The sequence below is a fragment of the Egretta garzetta genome, unplaced genomic scaffold (assembly GCF_000687185.1).
Source record: "Egretta garzetta isolate BGI_Z169 unplaced genomic scaffold, ASM68718v1 scaffold161, whole genome shotgun sequence".
Taxonomy (NCBI): Eukaryota; Metazoa; Chordata; class Aves; order Pelecaniformes; family Ardeidae; genus Egretta; species Egretta garzetta.
The window spans coordinates 2,045,008-2,065,582 of NW_009258754.1; positions in this window are offsets into that span (position 1 = coordinate 2,045,008).

The following is a 20,575-nucleotide window of genomic DNA, read 5'->3' on the forward strand; positions in this document are numbered from 1 at the left end:
TTATCTCACAGTTTACAAATTACTGCCTTTCTCTTTGTATCCCATATGAAATACTGAATTCTTTTGTGCACATTCTTTGAATACAATCTTTCTGTTTCTTTTTAAAAAATGTCTTCGGATGATCACTTGAAGTATATAAAAAAAACCCCAAACCCCAAAACTCTGAATTCGGCCCTTTTAACTGAAAGAAGTTGAATCACAATAAATTTAAACAAATGAAAGATACTACTGAACACTCTCTCTTGTTAACAAAATCCCCCAAATGACTTAGAAATATGGTTTACAGAAATTTATATATTTTCATTGCTACCTTACATTTCATTATACCCTTTTTCCCTTGTATATATATACAGGAGGAAATGTGTGTAGCTCTTTCTATATGTTTTCAGAATATGGCTGTTGGGGGACAGAGGAAAAGTACAGGCCATTCTGACAGAAAAAGGAAAGAAGCCTAGCTTATCAAATATTGAGATACAAAGCCAGCAACTCATTCACATATTTGTTATAAAGAAGGTTACTTTTGACTGGTGATACAGACAAATCAAGCCTCTTTCAGGCTCCCAAAAAAAGCCTGTGTGTGACTTCCTAACTGAATGCTCCACAGCTTCTAAATTGGCTCTCAAATAATGTTATGGGAACACTAGGAAGGACACATCATATTAAATGACACTTGCAATCAATCATCTACATCTGCTTGTGTTTGTCAGGGAAAACCTGGGACGGGTGTGCAGCTTTTATCTGATTGGGTCTGCATCTGTGAGCAGGTTCCGAGACATTTTATCTGGCACAGGAGAACAGTAAAGGTTTCCCTTCTTGTACCAGATCTGCTCCAGAGATACTAAATTCCTCCATGATAATGAGGTGTCCAGAATAATAACAAGAGGCCAGAAGTGTATTTTTGGTTTAAACTGGAATATCTGCTGACTGTGGGCAACTGCAAATTTGCACCAGTGTACCTGAGCAAACTTGGCCCAGAGTGAACGCTGAAACCTTATCAGGTGCCAGATCTCCTGGGCTATATGTGAGACGTATAGGATTACTGCACGTCTAGCACAGCTGCGACAGGCAAAGTGAGAGAAGACTGTCCGACAAGTAAGTAAAGCTATTTCTCTTCACAGCATTGTCGTTCTTGCTTATAAGGCTTTTTCCTGGGCTTTAATGCTGTGGTAAGAAATAGTTCTGTGTTCTACTCTTTTGCAGGTGCAGTTAATATGTATACAAAGGAATACAAATAATTACTTGCCTGGCAAATTGGATGGAGAAATACTTCCCATTCAAGTCTGTGAAAAGTGAAGAGTGGATCTGTGAAAACTCCCTGGCCTGTGTCATTTTAAGTTTTGCAGATGTTCTCCCTATGGCATTTTTCTCCCATCTCCGGTTTAGCCACAGCATGAAAATGTTTTGACCAACACTGCAGACTCAGGAAAGGGTCATACATGTACCTTCTTGTGACATGTTTTTCTAACCTCTCTACCTGCTGTGGGTAGTCTGCAACCTCCTGTGCTGACAAGTCTGTGATGGCTAGGGCTGTGATTAATGGGATTTCATTAACGCTTGTGCAACATCCCCGAGAACCCTCAGAGGTGCTCTGGTCTTCTCCTCATACTGTAAACCTTGTAATGGCAATAAGTGCAGGCAGATATGTTGGGTATTCTCTATCCAAAACCTCCCCCCTCAGGCAATATGGGTAAATAATGATTTGAATTGGAAAAGGTGATGTATGATAATTATGGCTACATAGTCCTAACAAGAAGGAAGAGTAAGACATCCTGTCATTGCCATCCTAGCATCCCACCTTTGAGAAGACATTCCTTCATGCACGACCGTGTTGTAGGTTTAGGTGGGACTCCTCCCTGCTCTGAGCATGGGTGGGAAGCAAGAGAGGGAGAAATAATCAGAGTGGCTGCACAACAGGTATTTCTTCCTCAGCATGAGAAAACGGAGTAGCTTGTCTGAAAAGGAAGTGGAAGGATTGAGTGCAATTTTTAAGATAGCTGTACAATGCTGGGGATAGACACATGTATCTTCACTGCGCCCTTGCTCTGAGCTGGCAGATGGCAGTGGTCCAAAAGTTACCTGGTTGTGTTAGCTGTGTCCAAGTGAATAATCCTCTCCCCATCTTTCTTCTCTGGTTTGCTCCTGTGTGTATTTTACATTGTGTCATGTGGCAAAGGTCTAGTCTTGGGTTTTCCTTGAAATAATTAGGGTCAAACTGCTACCGTTAAATTTGTCTGGTGCAGTACCTCTTTCAGTCTAGAACAGCGTTGTATTTAAAGGGACTACTGCTGGTGGAGTGTGTTCAACAACTGCAATATGTTGGGGGTGTATTGGGGAAGGATTACGTGGTGCCTGTTTTCTCTTTGTTACCTTTTTTTGAGCATCCACTACTGACACAGTCTGACACAGCTCAACCTTCCCGATGCTCCAGTCTATTGTTATCTACACATCATTTTGCCAGCTCTTTTTCTTTAAGTTTGCTTGAAATGACTGGTTTTTACTTTAATTTTGGACTCTTGTACTGTGGGAATGTGATATGTGAACATGCCTAAATTTCTTGTGCCATGTTGCCTCGCAGCGGGAGCTCTGGGAGGGCAAGGTGTGAATGGCAGTGGGAGACATGGAAGGCTGACTATAACATATGTTATTCATCTAAAACTGCTAGAACTGGAAGAAGAGCTCCCATGGACCATCACAGGTTCCAGAGGACAATATGCATTTCCATTATTCAGTAATATTTGTGTATATTAAGGACTGAAGCTAAGGTAAAATAAACTGCTGTCGCAATTCTTGTTTTGCATGACTTTGGAAGGGACAGGAAAATGAGGTCTGCTTATGGTGAGAAAACTGGGCAGAAGAGTAAAAAATTGGTTATGGATCTGACAACAGTAATGCATACAGCAGTCAAATTGCAGGGAGCTCAAGGATTCAGGCAGTTTCTCTGGGCAGAAACTGAAAAATGCAGCTGTGTGCCTGCCCTGTGGGAGGGGGGAAAGAATAATATCACAGAGGCTGTAGATCCTAGATTGATGAGGCTGCTGTGTTTTACAGCTAGGTATGAACTGAGCAGAAACTGTTTGCAGCTAGTTTAAAGTACAAATTCTAATTTCATATGTGTCCTGGTTAGGGATAGGAGCAAAAGTCCAAATACTTGTTAGGTACAACAGTTTGTTTGGAAGATGCAAGAATTTATGACAGAGTAAACAGTCAGAACTTCTGTGTTACGTTCTCAAATTCTTAAAGTGGTGAAAGAAGTTTTTCAAGGCCTTTACTCTTATCCAGCCAAGGTCCCCTTGCAAATTACCTAAGCTCCGAAAAGTTTGGTTTTTTATTACTGTGGAACTTTTCATCCAATTTCAGGATAATTCTGAACTGAGTAATACTGATAATTCTCTGAAAAAAAAAAAAAAAGGAAAGCTTTAGGATTCCACCTGAGCGTTATCTGTTCCTCTAGGTGTCCCATTTGCTTCTGTTAAAAATGTTTTCTTCTCCAGGATTTCTGATGCTTTCAGAAAAAGGGGTACTTATGTTTCCCTTGCTTTCGTTGATCTTGCCAGAAAGCTTTTTTCATTCAGCAGATTTTGCTGAAGTTGTTCTCTGAAATCCCAGTTGCAACATATAGCATGTATCTTTAGCACCAGGTTATGTCAGGCCCTGCTTAAACATAAACACATTCACCCAGAGTCATTGTTTTTTTGCTAAGCACATTCTTTTTGGTGTTCTTAGGTTTCTTTTTTTTTTTTTTTTTTAAGTATCCTAGCACTGGGGGAACTGGTATACTTTATACTAACAGAGCCTACTGCAGTCTAATATTCATAAACCAGGGATAACAGCATGAAAATGAAAGCAATAAAAAGGGCAAGACAAATCATTGATCCTTCCAGCTTTTTGTCTGGGGACTTAAAACATTAAATATAACTTTAAAAATTCTCTAGAAAAACTAAGTGTGGTGATAAAAGTAAATTCTACCCTAATCGCCTTTTCTGACACAAACCAATAATACAATGATATTCTACTAAGGCTAAGACAATAATTGCATATCAAGTCTTCCAGCCCCATCAAGTGTTGCCACAGTCAATGAGGATGGCAGAAGTCTTATAGCCTCATTGTGCATATCCAAGTGTAGCAGCAGAGTGATCGGTTCCTCCCTACCTGATACACCCTGTAGTCTCTGATGATCTCCACCTTTTTTATGGTAGGAAAGACCTTGGGGAAGACACACAATCAAGAAGCTTCAAACTAGCAGACTCAAAGAACTGATTTCTTTCTCTGGGACTCAAATCTTCAGAAATAGGTGTCTTCACTCAGAAACTTTGACACCTGAGCTTTCTAGTTGCTAGAAAGTCATTCACTGGAAAGTGCTATAGAGGTGCAGTTGTGTGCTCTGGTGTTTAAAAACTAGAGTTAGTTGAACAATTCTCAAGAATAATGAAAACAGCATAGGGGGATATGGGGTTTGGGGGTTAGATGGGTGTCTTTTTTGATTATAAAATGTGTATTTCTTGACAAAAACTATTGTTCACAAGTTTTCTTCAAAACTCTTCTTTGGCTTCTCCAGAATGAATTTTGTGAGCGTGCTCATGCACTCAGTCACTATTCATCCTTAACTCCTAAACCAAAATACTTTTCTTAGTTTTCAGGTATCTATATTCAAATTCTTCTTCTGCCAGAGTCAAATCAGTGGCTTTACATTGCCTTGCAGCTGAATAGCTTATTTTTGTTTCTGGTTTGAATATTTCATTATTTGATAGGAGTAAGGGAGAAAATTTACTATCTAAACTATGTAGTCATGAATGCAAGTGGAAATGAATGTGAAAAGTTGTTTTGGTTCACATTGATTGACATTTGCTGCATTAACCTGCATTTTCACTTGACCCTGCAAATAATTCTAAACAGCTAATATATGGAACAAAATCTATAGCCAAGACTAATAAACTGCAATGCCAGAATCTTAAGGTCTTCAGTAACTGTAAATCAGTAGAGCTGCAGAAATCAACTGAGCTGTGCTAATTTACACAAGCTAAGTGTCTGACCTTTAGTATTCATTAGCATCATTAACATTTCTTAAATGATGGCAACTGGAATTTGAAAACAGTACCAAAAGTAAGATAAAAAAATACTCTTGCACCTCCCCTAGGTGGAACACAAAATAATTTGACAGGTAATTAAAATTCTTGTAAAAATTATGACTATGTAGTTTGTTCTATGTGGAGAATTAAGATAAAATCTACTGATATCAAAAACCAGCTTCCAACATGTGCCAAAATAACTCCTTGTTAGGGGAAAAAACCCAGGAATTTGGAATGGTTTCCACAATTGTGTCATAAAAAAGTCTTATGGTATAGCTCTTGTTTTTTCCCTGCTCTTTTAGACTGCATTCAAACGCAAACAATTTGTGAGCCAGAAGAGCTTTATACCTGAGGAATTCTAATCTGCATATTCCCACTTTGAGTCAGGTGCTGGTTTCTACATTTTGTAAGACACTTCAAAGCACTCCTCCAGCCAAAAGTTTGGGGGGTCACATACCATTTATTTATCTGTCTTCTTATGCCAAGTCTCCAGGCTTGATATATGAACGTACACTTCCAATTAAACCTATACAAACTTGTATAAATGTACAGCAGGCCGATACTGTTGTGGTTAAATTCGGGTTACTTTATTTCGGGGTTGTTCTGATGCAGGTTTCAGAAAATGATGCAGTAATAAAAGCAGCAGTCTGTTCACCAAACTTATAGCAATGATCTCTGATTGTCAAACTCCGAGACAAACTGTAACATGCTCTGAACCAATTTCACTTCACTTTCCCTTAGTCTGCCTATGTAGACGAGGGTTTCTAGGAGTGGGCAAATTGCAATGCAGGCTGCCGACAGCCTTCTGAGTCACAGTGAAACAGCTGTTGAATAGTTTGCAAAGGGTTATCTAAACAAATTTTTTAATTGAAAAACTATTATTACAACTTCTGTCTGGCAGGTGGAGCATAAGTTAATCAAATCTACCCTCATTTGCAACTGTGAGCATTACTATAGTTCTCAACAGAGTATATCTTCTTAGACATTGGTTGACTTGTTTGGAACTGGCTTTCTATGGATTTAAAGTAGTAGAAATGTGCAAAGCAAGCTGTCTTGATGAGACAGATGACTTTGCCATGACTGGATGTCTTTAATGCACAATCATGTTTCCAAGGAAAACAATCACTGGCCTGAGTCAACTATTTTCTTGTTATTTTGGCAAGTGATCCCAGTTTACCAGACCACTAATGAAAATAACCACAGTTTATTTATTTAAAATCTCACTTGCTAGTTATGAAAATAGGTCACAGAATCACAGAATCGCAAGGGTTGGAAGGGACCTTGGGAGATCATCTAGTCCAACCCCCCTGCTAAAGCAGGCTCTCCTAGAGCATTCTACACAGGACTTCGTCCAGGCAGGCTTTGAATATCTCCAGAGAAGGAGACTCCACAACCTCCTTGGGCAGCCTGTTCCAGTGCTCTGTCACCCTTAGAGTAAAGAAGTTTTTCCTCATATTCAACTGAAACCTCTTATGTTTCAGTTTGCACCCGTTGCCCCTAGTCCTGTCACTGGACACCACTGCAAACAGACTGCTTCCATCCTCGTGACTTCCGCCCTTAAGATATTTGTATGTGTTGATAAGGTCCCCTCTCAGTCTTCTCTTCTTCAGGCTGAACAAGCCCAACTCTCTCAGCCTTTCCTCGTAGGGGAGGTGCTCCAGTCCCGTTATGATCCTAGTTGTTCTCCTCTGGACTCTTTCTAGGAGTTCCTCATCTTTCTTGAACTGGGGAGCCCAGAACTGGACACAGTACTCCAGGTGGGGTCTCACCAGGGCAGAGTAGAGGGGGAGGAGAACCTCCCTCGACCTGCTGGTCACACTCCTCTTAATACACCCCAGGATACCATTGGCCTTCTTGGCAACAAGGGCACATTGCTGGCTCATGGTCAGCTTATTGTCCACCAGGACTCCCAGGTCCCTCTCAGCAGAGCTGCTTTCCAGCAAGGAACAACGTCAGGGCCGATCCTGTTCAGCATCAGCATCATCAGTTACCAGCACAAGGGGCGGAAGGCACGTCAGCAAGTCGGCGGGTAATGGTAACCCAGAGGGGGGGGAAGCAGTTCACGGCCTTGATGGCAGGATTAGTCTTCAGAGGTACCCTGGATGAGACAGAGGAACGGGCCAAGAGGAACCTCCTGAAGTTCAGCAAACACAAAGACACTGTCCTGTCCCTGAGCTGGAATAGCCCCCAAGCATCAAGATGGGGTTGTGGACCCACTGGTTGGAGCAGCTCAGCCAAAAAGCATTGGGGTGCTGGCAGGCAAGACGAGGTGGCTTCCCCCAGAGCCCTCCCAATCCAAGGGGTTCTATGATTCCTAATAACTGTATCTCCCAAAGACCAACTTGACTTGGCCCTGGGTTTTTTCATCTTTTTTCACATGTCCCCACCAAAGCATACATAGTCACAGATTTTTGTAAACAGTGATTTCGTAGGTCAGCAACCTCAGTGGAAGAAAATTGTGTGTGTGTGCATGTGCGTCTGTTGGGTACAACTGTCAGCAGCAAAAAACGGAAGATGCAATTTAGCTCCTTTGTGAAGTTGCAGCATTCTGTTGTACTGAGAGTGGCTCCGCAATGTCGTCTGCCAGTTCCTTCAGCACTCATGGGTGCATTCCATCAGGGCCCATGGACTTGTGGGTGTCCAGCTTCCTTAAAAGATCCCTAACCTGACCCACAGACCAGGTAGAACCCTGTACATACAGGATTTACAAAACATTTATGAATTCTTTGAGATGAAAAGCAAATCTTTTTATGCAAGAAATAATGATGTTCTGCTCAATTAACTTAGCAAATTTTTTTAAATCAGTGTTCCTTGCTCTTATTCCTTTGGGTTTGGTGGTTTGGTGTTTCTAAGTAGGGGAATATAATGTTATTGTTTCTATTTCTCAGTGAGCAGGAAAATAATAATAGTAGTCCAATGTATTTCCTGTCTAGTCCAGACTAATGAATTGGGATTCCCATTTTGCCTGTGACAATGTCCTATTTGATAAGGAATCTCCTGGAAATGACAGACTATGTAAGGAATGAACTGCTATCTGGTGTGATTAGCAGGGAAGAATTTCACCCATAAAATATGACTACCATCTGCTTAAAATTATTTGGAATCTAATAGAATGGAATAATTTCAGTTGGAAGGGGCCTACAATGATGATCTAGTTCAAATGCCTGACCACTTCAGGGCTGACCAAACGTTAAAGCATGTTATTGAGGGTATTGTCCAAATTCCTCTTAAACACTGATGGGCTTGGGGCATTGACCACCTCTCTAGGAAGCTTGTTCCAGTGTTTGGCTACCCCCTTGGTAAAGAAATGCTTCCTAATGTCCAGTTTAAACTTCTCCTGGTGCAGCTTTGAACCATTCCCACACATTCTATCACTGGATCCCAGAGAGAAGAGCTCAGCACCTCACTCTCCACATCCCATCCTCAGGAAGCTGCAGAGAGCAATGAAGTCTCTCCTCAGCCTCCTTTTCTCCAAACTAGGTAAGTCCAAAGTCCTTAGCTGCCCCTCATAGGACATTCCTTCCAGCTCTTTCACCAGCTTTGTTGACCTCCTCGGGATGTATTCAAGGACCTTCACATCCTTCTTAAATTGTGGGGCCCAGAACTGCACGCTGTATTCAAGGTGAGGCTGCACTAATGCTGAATACAGTGGGATAACCACTTCTTTTGACCAGCTGGTTATATTTTGTTTGATGCCCCCCAGGGTGTGGGTTGCCCTCGGCTGCCAGGGCACACTGCTGACTCACATTGAGCCTGCTGTCCACCAGCACTCCCAGATCCTTTCTGCAGGGCTGCTCTCCAGCCACTCCTCTCCCAATTTATACTAATCCATAACAGGTTCAGAATCCGTCATTGGGAATTGTTAAATTTCATCCCATTAATCATTGCCCAATGCTCCAATCTATCTAGATCCCTCTGCAAGGCATCTTGTCCCTCAAAAGAGTCAACAGCACCTCCCAGTTTGGTATCATTAGCAAACTTGCTAGTGGTGCATTCAACTCCTGCATCCAGATCATTGATAAATATATTGAACAGAACTGGCCCTAGAAATGAACCCCGAGGAACACCACTGGTCACCGGTCGCCAGCCAGATGTAGCCCTGTTCACTACAACACTTAGCTCTGCTGTTCAGCCAGTTCTTCACTCAGCACACCATGAGCCCACTTATCCCACAGTTGGACAACTTGTCTGGAAGGATGCTGTGAGGGACAGTATCAAAAGTCTTACTAAAATACAAAAAACTACATCTACTGCCTTCCCTTCATCCACTAGGTGGGTGACCTTATCATATAGGGTATCAAATTAGTTAAACGGGACTTTCCTGTTGTGAACCCCATTTTTGACTGTGTTTTAGACTGTGGCAAAATTTTGGAGCTAAAGACTGCTCTTTGTTATCATTAAAACAATACAGGAAGATCTTAAGAGCTAGACTGAAATTGTCACCTTTTTAGTAGCTCTTGAATCGGCCCTAGAGTGTGAAATACAACTTCTAAACAGATGGTCTAAGAGATTTTTCTGTATTCCCTGATTTATTCTATGAACCTGTTACTGAGAATGAAAGCAGTGACAAATCACAGCCACAAATGGAGAGGCAGTCTCAGAGGTAGCTCATCCTGGTGTGTAATAAGGCCATTGATGTTATGGGGATTCAGCAGTAGTGCACAACAGATGTTCCAGCTACTTCGTATGCTCTTGCAGCAGACTGAAGCATAAGGCACTCAACTCACAGGACAATCATTTTTATGATGCTTTGGGGTTTCCTGCTCAAAGTCTGCATAGTTGTTAGGTGATCTTCTCACCTTTATGGCACCAGTGTGGCAGGATGGGTACAGAAGGGGGACATGGCCCAGTAGTTGCACATGAATTGCGGTATTCAGAGATGCCAGATGTCTACTGCAATAGGAGATGGAGGCATGTGCATAGCACCTGCAACCTGCTTCCTGTGTATCTGGTTGGTCCTGTTAAGCAATGATTCCATATGTCTAAGGAGAACCTCACATACTGAGTCAGTCCCTGTCCTCTGTGTCCTTGGGTCATAATGTACATTGCTTACATTTTGCAATGTACCGAGCTGGGTCTGGAAAAACTTTTCAACTGAATCCAAATAGAAAAAAACAAGTTCTTTAACTGCAGCTCCTCAGAACTGATTCCTTCTTGTCCTTCTCTGTGACACAGATGTCCCACTTGCCTCTTTGTGCTCCTTTATGTCCACCAAATTCTGCCGGGCCCTTTTCTCTGTACCCCTGTTTTTCAAATGCTGTCTGCTCATGTTATAAAAACAATCTTTCTACCTAATGCCTTCTTGCTATGGCAAAGCTCAGTGCACAGCACAGAGGAACCTTGAGCTAGCTTTGGTTTAACTTCTCTGTTCATTCACTCTTTTGGTGGCTCAGGGGCTGGCATTTGTCTCTGGTACAAGGTGAGGAGTGGGCACAATCTGTTAATGTCTAACACAGAGAAGAGAGTAAGGCTGCATAAATCAGCTTTCCCTGTCACTTCTGCATTTCATGCCCTGCCCCAGGGATCCCACATGTCTCAGAGACATCACATCTGGCACTTTGTTAACATACAGAAGTTCAGTAGGGACTAAAACTAGAGATGGTGGCCTACCGGTGACTGAACTCCCTCTTTTATCAGTCACAGGGACAGCTCTGGTGACCTGTAGAATAACAGTTATTGTTTGCTGGACCCTGTGTGCTGATTCCTCTCAAGTAAGCAGCTGCTTCTTTTGAACAGGCTTTGGAAGAATGAATCCCAGGTTGTAGCAGGTAGCACCTCCAAGATGTCTTTGTTGTATGTTGCTTTAAATATCAGTACTTTCCTGTGAGTTCATTAATTCTGATTTCATGAAAATCACTGCTCTATGTCCAGAAACAAGTAAGAGGGGCTAAACTGTAGGAGCCTTGTGGGTTTTTTGAATGATCAGCAGGAGAAGCAAGGGCAAATGGAATGCTGGTGCCTTTGCGTATGGTAAATGAGGAAGTTTTCCCAGACTGCCTGTAGCTGGATTTTTCCTTGGTTTTATTGCTAGCATGTCTACAGATCAGATTTAGGTGTTCTCCCGTATATTGAAATATTATTTTATGGCTCCCTTTTTTTCCTCCCTGTTTTGATCCATGATGAAATCCAGTACAGGGTGTGCCAACAATTTACTCAACAGTCCAAAACAAATAATAAGGCTATCTGGTCAGATTCTATCATCAGTTGAGTCAGATTTGTACAACCTGATTAAATCACGGCATATACAACACACTTAAATATCGCAAGCCCTGGCAGAGGGAGAGGTACCAGGAGGCCACAATTCATTTCCAGCAAATGAAAACATTCAGGTTTAGACCCATGAATAAAAGATAGTCTTCATTAACGCAGAGATTTAGCTCGTCAATCTAATGCTATATAGCGTGCATCAAAAGAAATTCCTGGGAATGAGTTTACCTTAAGTAGCACTTGAATCTCTCCTGTTGCCCATTTATTATTTCTGTTTGTCTAGCACTGGTAGGATACTGCATGAAGAACTTGCAATGTAAGGCACAGGCCCTGCAAATCATAACGCAAGCATTCAGCTTTGCTTGTATGGGAAATCACATGTATGAAAGTTTGTGGGATCAAGATCAAAACTGACAATATTAAAATAGAGGAAAGACTAAAACATGAAGTTTCAACATGAATAAAATATTTAAGTTTTTATTTACCTTGCATATTGACACTTGTGATTTAACTCATGCTTTGAGGAGGTTATGTAAAATTTCCAGAAAATGTTTCTCTATTGCATGTCTACTGTGGCTCACAAACTTGAATCAGGGGGTTGGTTAATCTAATTTATGCCTTTTCACTGTGGAAACTGTTAGCAAAATTTATCTCCTTGAGACATTCTCTCTCCATCTTGTACCCATCATTCTGTAAGCCATTATTTTAACTTAAGATTTTGTACTTATTCTGGATAATTCACTTGGTCTCTAAGGACATTCTCCCCTGACTCCTTTGTTGCTGGAAACAGATTTAGTACTGACAGGCAGACTCCTGTGTAGGTGTGGGAAGAAAGGCACACCTCATATAGATTAAAAACCAGAAGTTTTTATAGGTAAGGTTATGAGGTAGTAAGATATCAGCTTAGGGAAGGGTCTTTCTACCTTTTCAGAAAAAAAAATAATATGGAGAATCCTGAGATGGTTTAGAGTAAGATAATATGTTCATAATTAATCTGCCCAAGTATTTACACAGCACTTGCATCTAAGAACTGTATGCTTTCCACTCTAAATATCTATGATGAGCCCCAGCTTTCATTTCAGGAGAGTCCTTGGAAATGCCCACTTCAAACTGTAAGAGTTTGAGAAGTTTTTTGCTGCGGTTTCACCAAGAGAGAAATGTTCTATGGGAACATATTGACTTTGATGAGATTTGGCAAGAAAAAGTACCTAAATAAATGGTTAAATTTTTTTTTTACTTTGTTTTGATAAGATAATAAGATATTTTGACTTTCTGCTATATTAAAACAATTTTTTTTTGAGTGTGTTCTTTTATATTTACCTTACTTAAACTAAACATTAGAGTTTTTACCATCTGCAAAACTGTTTTCATTCTGAATTGGACCAAAAGTGAATGCCCAAATTGTAGAGTTTCAGGAGAAATGCAGGTCCAGTTCTGCTGGAAAGTAGAAACTGGATTTGGAAAGATTTTGGAGCCATTCAGTATTTGAAGCTTGTGACCACTTTGCTCATAAAATCATCACACTTTTGTGGCTTACTTTGTAAATTCTACCCAAATAATCACAATTGCCATGTGCTTAATTTGTATATGCCATTAGCACAGACAGAGACATGGAAGGTGATGCAGTTGCCTAGTTTATGTAAGAAAACAACCTCATTCCTGGAGTTTCTTTTTCTTTTTTGACTTGCCTTAGGATTGCAGGATGACTTTTCAGCTTTTGTTGGGAAAAAAAATGTGGGCCATTGCCTTCACCACTTATTTTTATTAGAATACAAGGCAATTTAATGGATATTTATCTGACTGATGTGATGGTAATGGAGAACAGAGTGAGACACTGCCGCCTTTAAAGTTTTTATTCTCCTAATTGTTCTCTAACTATTACAGGGAATGTAAGTTTCTGGTCTTTCAGTCTATTCTGCAACCGCAACCCAAACAAATATCAGCCTAACAAATAAAACTAGACAGCTGCACTACTATTTTGTATGTGGTTTTGCCTCTTAGGATGATTCTGTACTTTGTGCATTTAGGGGGAGAGTGTAGTTTTCTTCTCTAGACCAGTCACCGTGTTCTTCTTCAGTTCATCCATCTGCAGTCTGCTCCTTCGGCTTCACACTGGTGATGAATTATACTCTGCTTCCTCCATCTAATCCTTTTCATTTTTTTATATTTTATGGAGGAAACATAAAAGACTCTTCATAAAAATCCAACTGTTTCTGATAAACCTTGTCATGTGCAAATAATGGAGCCTTGTCAAGCACAAGCCTTGCTGGAAATTTATGCCTTCTAATAATAATAAAGGGACAGAATCAGGAACAAATAAGGAATATATTGAACTGGATTCAAAACATGTTTATGGTTTTAGATTGGTAGCAATAACGTATTTTTTAGCCAGAAATTTTTTTACATGTTAGTGTAATTCAAATATCATGTTGTGCTTGAACTCTGCAGTATTTAGCCTAGCAGAGCTATGAAAAGCATCTTGTAGTATCGCACAGCAGAGCAGACTGACTTATCTTTCCAAGGTTTGGTGACAGGGAGAGGAAAAGATATACCTGATTTACTAATACAAGAGTAAACAAGCCAGAGTTTGAGGCAAAGAAGCAAACTGATGGTCAGCTGAGGTCTAGCTGTGTGGGTTAACAAAAATCGGTAGGGACTGAGAGGTTAAAGAAAACTAATCAAAGGCAGATTTTTATTAGAACATTAATTTTTATTTAGCAGCAAACTTCCTTGGCCAGAGGCAACTTGTCAGAAGCAGAAATGTTTGTTGTTTCTGACTGCTAAGGTTGTGGATACCCAGAAGAGCATAAGGACCACCAGTCATCAACATCTAAAGGAAAATATGATTGCCTCTTGCTAAAGTCTTCAACTATCTTTTAGTTGTATGAAATTTTATTCCTATTATATTTTTTGCTTTGAAAATAAGACTAAACAGAATGTTAATAGTTTGCTGATGATACCAATTAGCATTTTATAGCACTTTACAAATGTCAGTGTACGAAGGGGTTCTCTCAGGACGAAAACTTTGTGTTCAACTGGCAGAGTCTAATCCAAAAAAATGAATCCCTTTAATGAAGAGGTTTCTTAGTAACACAGCTAGTTCTCTGAATATATTGTCTGTGCATCTTCACAGAACTGGTATTTATGCTCCCATGAGTGTTACTCATTATATGAAATACTTGTTTTATATCTTTTTCAGGAGTGAGAATCTCTGTAATTCCCTCTCAGGTAACATATCCAAGTTGTCATGTTGAACTACTGGTAGAAATAATATTAGAAAATGAAGAAACAAGGACAAAAAATTATTTTTCAATTTAGAAAACTGATTGTCTCAGGTAAGACCTGTGTTCAAAGTTGTATTTTGCAAATATTGAAAGTTTAATTGAGACAGCCATGAAGAGAAAACTAACTCTAGCTTTCAGAGGATACTAATGTTTTAATTTAATTTACTTTCACTTTGGTGTGGAACAAAGGTCCTTTCTGCCCCTTCTCCCATCTCCTCATTTCAAACTGTCTTGGCAGACTGGGTTAGAGCTCAGCCCTTGGGTTTTGACTTTGCAACCATTGCTGAACTAGGCAGTTGCCAATCAGCCAAAGAAATAAGTTAACAAGAAATCAGGCAGATTTGAGGGAACTGGTTCTTTCACACTTCATCAGTTATTGTTCTCTATAGAACAGTGGGACTTTAATGATCTCTGACAAAGATATTCTGTCACTGTTTTTGTCTTGCTCTGTGTGGCATCAGTTGTAATGCATTATATAGGACCAGATGTCAGGGATGAACCAATTGATTTTGCAGTGTTGTCACAAAATGGTGACCTTTACAAGAAGGGTGCCAATAAAGGTCACAATTTAAGCCTCGTAGTTGACTTCACAAAGGAAAATACAAGTTTTCTGAGTATCAACCTTTATAATGAGGTTAGCGACAAGCTTCGAACATGTAACTTCTGATACATGTGGCATTTTCTTTTTTCCAAAGGTTTGACATAGATATATGTATTATACTGTTGCCAAGTTTTCATCTATAGCATGTATAAATATAACTCTTAAATTACCTTCAGTACTGATGAGGCCCTCCCCATCACTTTCCTTCCCACCAAGAATCCCTGAAATAGGAGACCAATTTTTAAATAGAACTTGTTATAGTCTGGTGTTTCACAGTAGTATCATTTTCATACTGCTCAGGATGGATTTGGCTTTCTCCTCGCCTGAATGATATCAGGGTAGCTGAAAATGGAATAGAGGGCTGGTGGAGTTTTTCTGAAAAATTTTACTCCAGGTGCTTGCAGTCTGACCCTTAAAGTCAGAAAGTGAATTGCCAATTGGGTGTTTGACAACCACCGTTTATCACTTGTGCTTGATGGTACGTGAGGCATTACTTAAGAAAAAGAACTGTAATTCTGAATGACCTGTGGGACTTGGTCAATGTATACAAGCTGTAGATTTTTTGCTGTGGAAGGAAATCAATCAAAAACAATAATTTGGGCATGATCTTTTGTATCATGACAAATAGATTTTATATTTATGTTCTCGTTACACAGAATAGTGGCTTTTCTGGGAGATTAGAAGGAGTCAGCAAGCAGAGTTGCTGGTTTTATTTCTGGTTTTTTTATTACATTATTTTTTGAAGGATTCCTGTCTAGGATCTTAGAAATAAGTCTGATGATGTTTTTCCATGGATTTACCAGGCCTTTTCCAGTGTCTAATGAACAGAAGCTATGACATCCTGGGAACTCCATCAGTACTAAGGCTAAAACTAAAAATTTCTGATTCAAAAAACAGTTGGGTTTTTTCCACTCACCTAGGATGAGCATATGAATATACATTATCTAACACCTATATACATTTATATTCTGTTGTCTGGGGCTTGGAAATTCTTCATTGTGTAATTCTGAAATCTGATAATGGTTTATTGCCACACACATAGAAAACACTTGAAAAGACAAGTTGTATCAAGCTGCAAGGAGCAGCAGCTGCCTTAATTTTATTTTTTTAATGGTTTATAAAACATTTAACATGTAACATCCTAACAACTTCATTTCAGTAGTATGATGTCGTCTACATGTAGCAGTGCTACTTATGAGTCAGAAGAGCCTGTAAAAGTATAATAATTAAAATTCCATATGGAAAAGGAAGTTAAATGTGTTAATTCTGAATCTGTGGGAACTTCATATATTTTATAGAAATAGCAATTTTGGAGCACTTACCTCCCCCACCCCAGCCCCCACTGCCTTTCATGAGGCTAGCATCATTTGGTTAGAAAACAGTCTCTTTGTCTGTGGTCTCAGCTACATCCCCCCAGCCAGCCCAGGTTAGGCAGCATTACCCCGGGCACAGGGGTTTTAAGCTCCCATGTCTGTTTCAGGTGTTTGTGATCAGCAACTGGAAGGCAAATGTGGACTCTCCAAACCAAAGGGAAGACCAGATGTTTCAAACAATCCTTTCAATGTTAAAGTTTATTCTTTTATGATGTATACTGATTCAGGACATTAAATACATTGATAATCTCATTCCAAAAAATCCCTTTGCTCATCTGTAAGGATTTGACCAATATGTCATATACCCAGTTTGGAATTAGAACTTCTATTTTTTATACTATATATATCATCCCTTTTTGTGCAGCTGCAAATAAGAGATGTTGCATTACGTTCTCCAAAATAAATTCTGAGTAAAGTCAGGGTCTCTCAACCTTAGCCCTACTTTTCCTCCTGCAATACTTGGGCTCTAATAACTCATGGAGTTTATTCAGTCAGCATTTTAAGTACTGTGTGTGTCCCCTTCCATCTTTCATAATATGAGATGATGAAAAGCACTGTAACTAATTTTATGCAACATAATGAAATTAAAAGCTTTTGGTATTACTGTACTGCAGGTATAAATCTAAATAAATATGGTGTTGGAGAAAGATGGACTATATAGGTAAGTGTTGGAATAATTTAAGGTTATTCAGCATTTTCTATGGATGTCTGTTCTTGTTTCTTCACAAATACCATAAATAATTGCGTGGTTAGTGTATTCTTTAAGTGTCCGAGCTTGCCATTTTCTACTGCCTTTATTCACTAGCTAAGAAAAAGTGAAGCTAATGGAAAACAATCCATTGTAATGAAACTCTAGATTTGCTTACCCATTATAGCAAAATCTTAACCTGTGTAATATTTTAGTGCCAAATTAACTTATGTCAGACACAGTATTTCAACATATGCACTGATAAATTTCAGAGAACTGGACAAAATCTTATATATATATATATTCTTATATTTAAGTTTTATCCACCAAATTCTACATGTTTTCTATAATCTGGACATTAACAAGAATGTTGCTTGAGATCTGAAGGTCTGCTTTGTGCTTATACAGAAAAGTTGAAATAAGTTAGGAAACACATGTAGCTTTTTCCACCCCCTTTATGCATTATAATTTAGGTACTCTGGTATTTACTTCTCCCACTTACCTTACCCCTGAAAAGCCTTGATATTTCTACCTTTTATAATATGAGATATGATATTCCCTCTGTTATTTCTTATTGCACTTTGACTGAATCTTCACTCACTTTTATAATGTTGGACTTACTCTCCTAAGTTAATTTTTGCATGTATCTTTTTTCAGTTTATGCTATACAAGGGTTTTCTGCCACCAACCAGCATGTGGAAGACATGAAGAAGACTTTTATTCATGAAAAGGGTAAGAGCCTTTTCAAGCTTATTGTTTCGTAACAGAGGACGACATTGATTTTCTTTTCTCATTGCCTCATTATGTTGCCTCTTTCATGTTGGATCTGTAGTTATTTAAAAGTGTGTGTTCCTAATCTATCCAAGTTGCCCTGAACTTTATTGCTCTCAGTTTGTATTTACAACTATTTTCCCTCCCCTTATCCAGCATTTAGTGTTATCATCAGTTATTCAACTGGCACCATGTTTCTTCAAGGTTGTTTAGCATTTAAAGGAAATCTTTTCCTCAATTAGCTCTGTGATTTTCCCTTCCCAGCCTCCTCCTCCTCAATGCCCTGTCTGTTTTTAATAGCTCTGAGATATGGAGCATCAACTCATCTCCCAGCGCCTGCCTTGGTATGCTTTCTGCCTCTATGGGAAACCCAAGGACTGAGGTGCTCACAGTGCTCCTGGGCCACCATCAAGGGCCATATGGAGAAGTAATATGGGTGCTCTGCACACAGCAACAGCTCAGATACTATCTGGAGTAGCCCTGAAATCTCAGCCTATGCCAGCAAGAAAATCCTCTCTGGCATCTCTACCCATAGTTTCTGTTCAGAGCTCCCTACATTCAGCTGAGAATGAAGTTCTGTTTCTTTTGTATGTCCAAGATTGTCCTTTCTCTTTGGTTTGAATGTTAAAAAGTTTTGAGTCGAGGTTGATAGTTCTGCCTAAAACTGGGCTCCTGCAGGCAGGCATAGTGCAGTCTTTCTTCCGCACTTCTGCACACACACGAGTTCAGTATGCTACTGCCATTATTGCTAGTATTGGCTCTGCAGCCCTATGTGCAGCAAGTAGACCTTTTTAGCACTCATTTATCTTCCAGCACTTTCCTTTTTCCCTCCATTGCTCTATCTCATTCAATTTCACCCAACATTTCCCCCTTTCTTATTGCTGGCAAGTAATTCATGTAGTTATGCATCTTTGCAATGATGGAGCTTTTTGAGCAATCCTTTCTCTGCAACAGAAAACTTTAAAAACTTTCCTGATATTAAATGCTCAGTCAAGTGCACAGTTATCACTTTCGAACTGTGCAAACAAAAAAGAACATTTTTGGGGCAGAGAGCACAGAGAAGGTTCTTTTTAGTTTACTGGTTATTTCAGGACATGATGGATCTCATTTTACTGAGAGAACATATTTTAATTGCAATTATTTTAAGTCAGTGTTCTGAAAAGTGCCATATTTCAAGGCAAAGAACTACTGAGTGAGAACTCCAGGAAAAGCAGAGTAAAGCAGCTTGACAGAGAGTTGTAGGAAACTCTTTAACCTGCTCTTCAGCTTTATTTTTTGTTTCTGATTTTATTTTTAGGCATCTGACACATATTTCTTTTAGACATTATTCAGTTCAGAAATAAAACTTGCAAGCGTTACTAACAGTTGTTTTCCTCCTAACTATTTTGAGAGGGTGTCCCCCAGTCAGCTTTTAGAAAGACTCTAGACAGCATCATAAGGTTTCTTAGTCAGCTTTGGTACTCTGACCTGAAAAATCAAAGCAGTTCTTAGTACCACATCACTATCAGATCAAGGACTTTATAGGACAACACCAGGATAACTGAACTGCATTAATTTATTGCATTAGCAAGCTCTCTCAGATTACTAAGCCTTCTATTATATGCATTATTCTGCTTGTTTTCAGAAAAGGAGCACCACTGGTTTCACACTAGTCCTGATATCTCAGTTCTAAACTGACTTGTGGAAGGTGAATTTTTATGGCTCTCAAAAAAGAGATGCCGATAGCTGGTTTTGGGGAAAAGGCTACATCTGGCATTTTCTGAAAAACAGAGTCTAGAATGAACTTAATGTATCAGAGTAGATAGTTGAGGATTAAGTAAACCGTTCTTCAAGCTAACATAATTTCACTGTTTGCTGTGTTTCACTTGAATGTGTTTTTCAGATCACAACCCATTTTAAGACTGCCAGTAATATGTATTGTCATAGAATCATAGAATCATAGAATGTTTTGGGTTGGAAGGGATCCCTAGAGGTCATCTAGCCCACCCCCCCTGCAGGAGCAGGGACACCGCTAACTAGATCAGGTTGCTCAGAGCCCCATCCAACCTGGCCTTGAATGCTTCCAGGGATGGGGCCTCCACTACCTCTCTGGGCAACCTGTGCCAGTGTTTCACCACACTCATTGTAAAGAATTTCTTCCTTATATCTAGTCTAAACCTACCCTGGTTTAGTTTAAAACCATTACCCCTTGTCCTGACACAGCTGGCCCTACTAAAAAGATTTTCCCTATCTTTCCTATAGGCCCCCTTTAGGTATTGAAAGGCCATAAACAGGTCCCCCCGCAGCCTTCTCTTCTCCAGGCTGAACAAGCCCAACTCTCTCAGCCTGTCCTCATAGGAGAGGTGCTCCAGCCTCGGATCATTTTTGTGGCCCTCCTCTGGACCCGCTCCAACAGTTCCATGTCCTTCTTGTGCTGAGGGCTCCAGAGCTGGACGCAGTACTCTAGGTGAGGTCTCACCAGAGCAGAGTAGAGGGGCAGAATCACCTCCCTCAACCTGCTGGCCACGCTTCTTTTGATGCAGCCCAGAGTACGGTTGGCCTTCTGGGCTGCCAGTGCACATTGCCAGCTCATGTCCAGCTTTTCA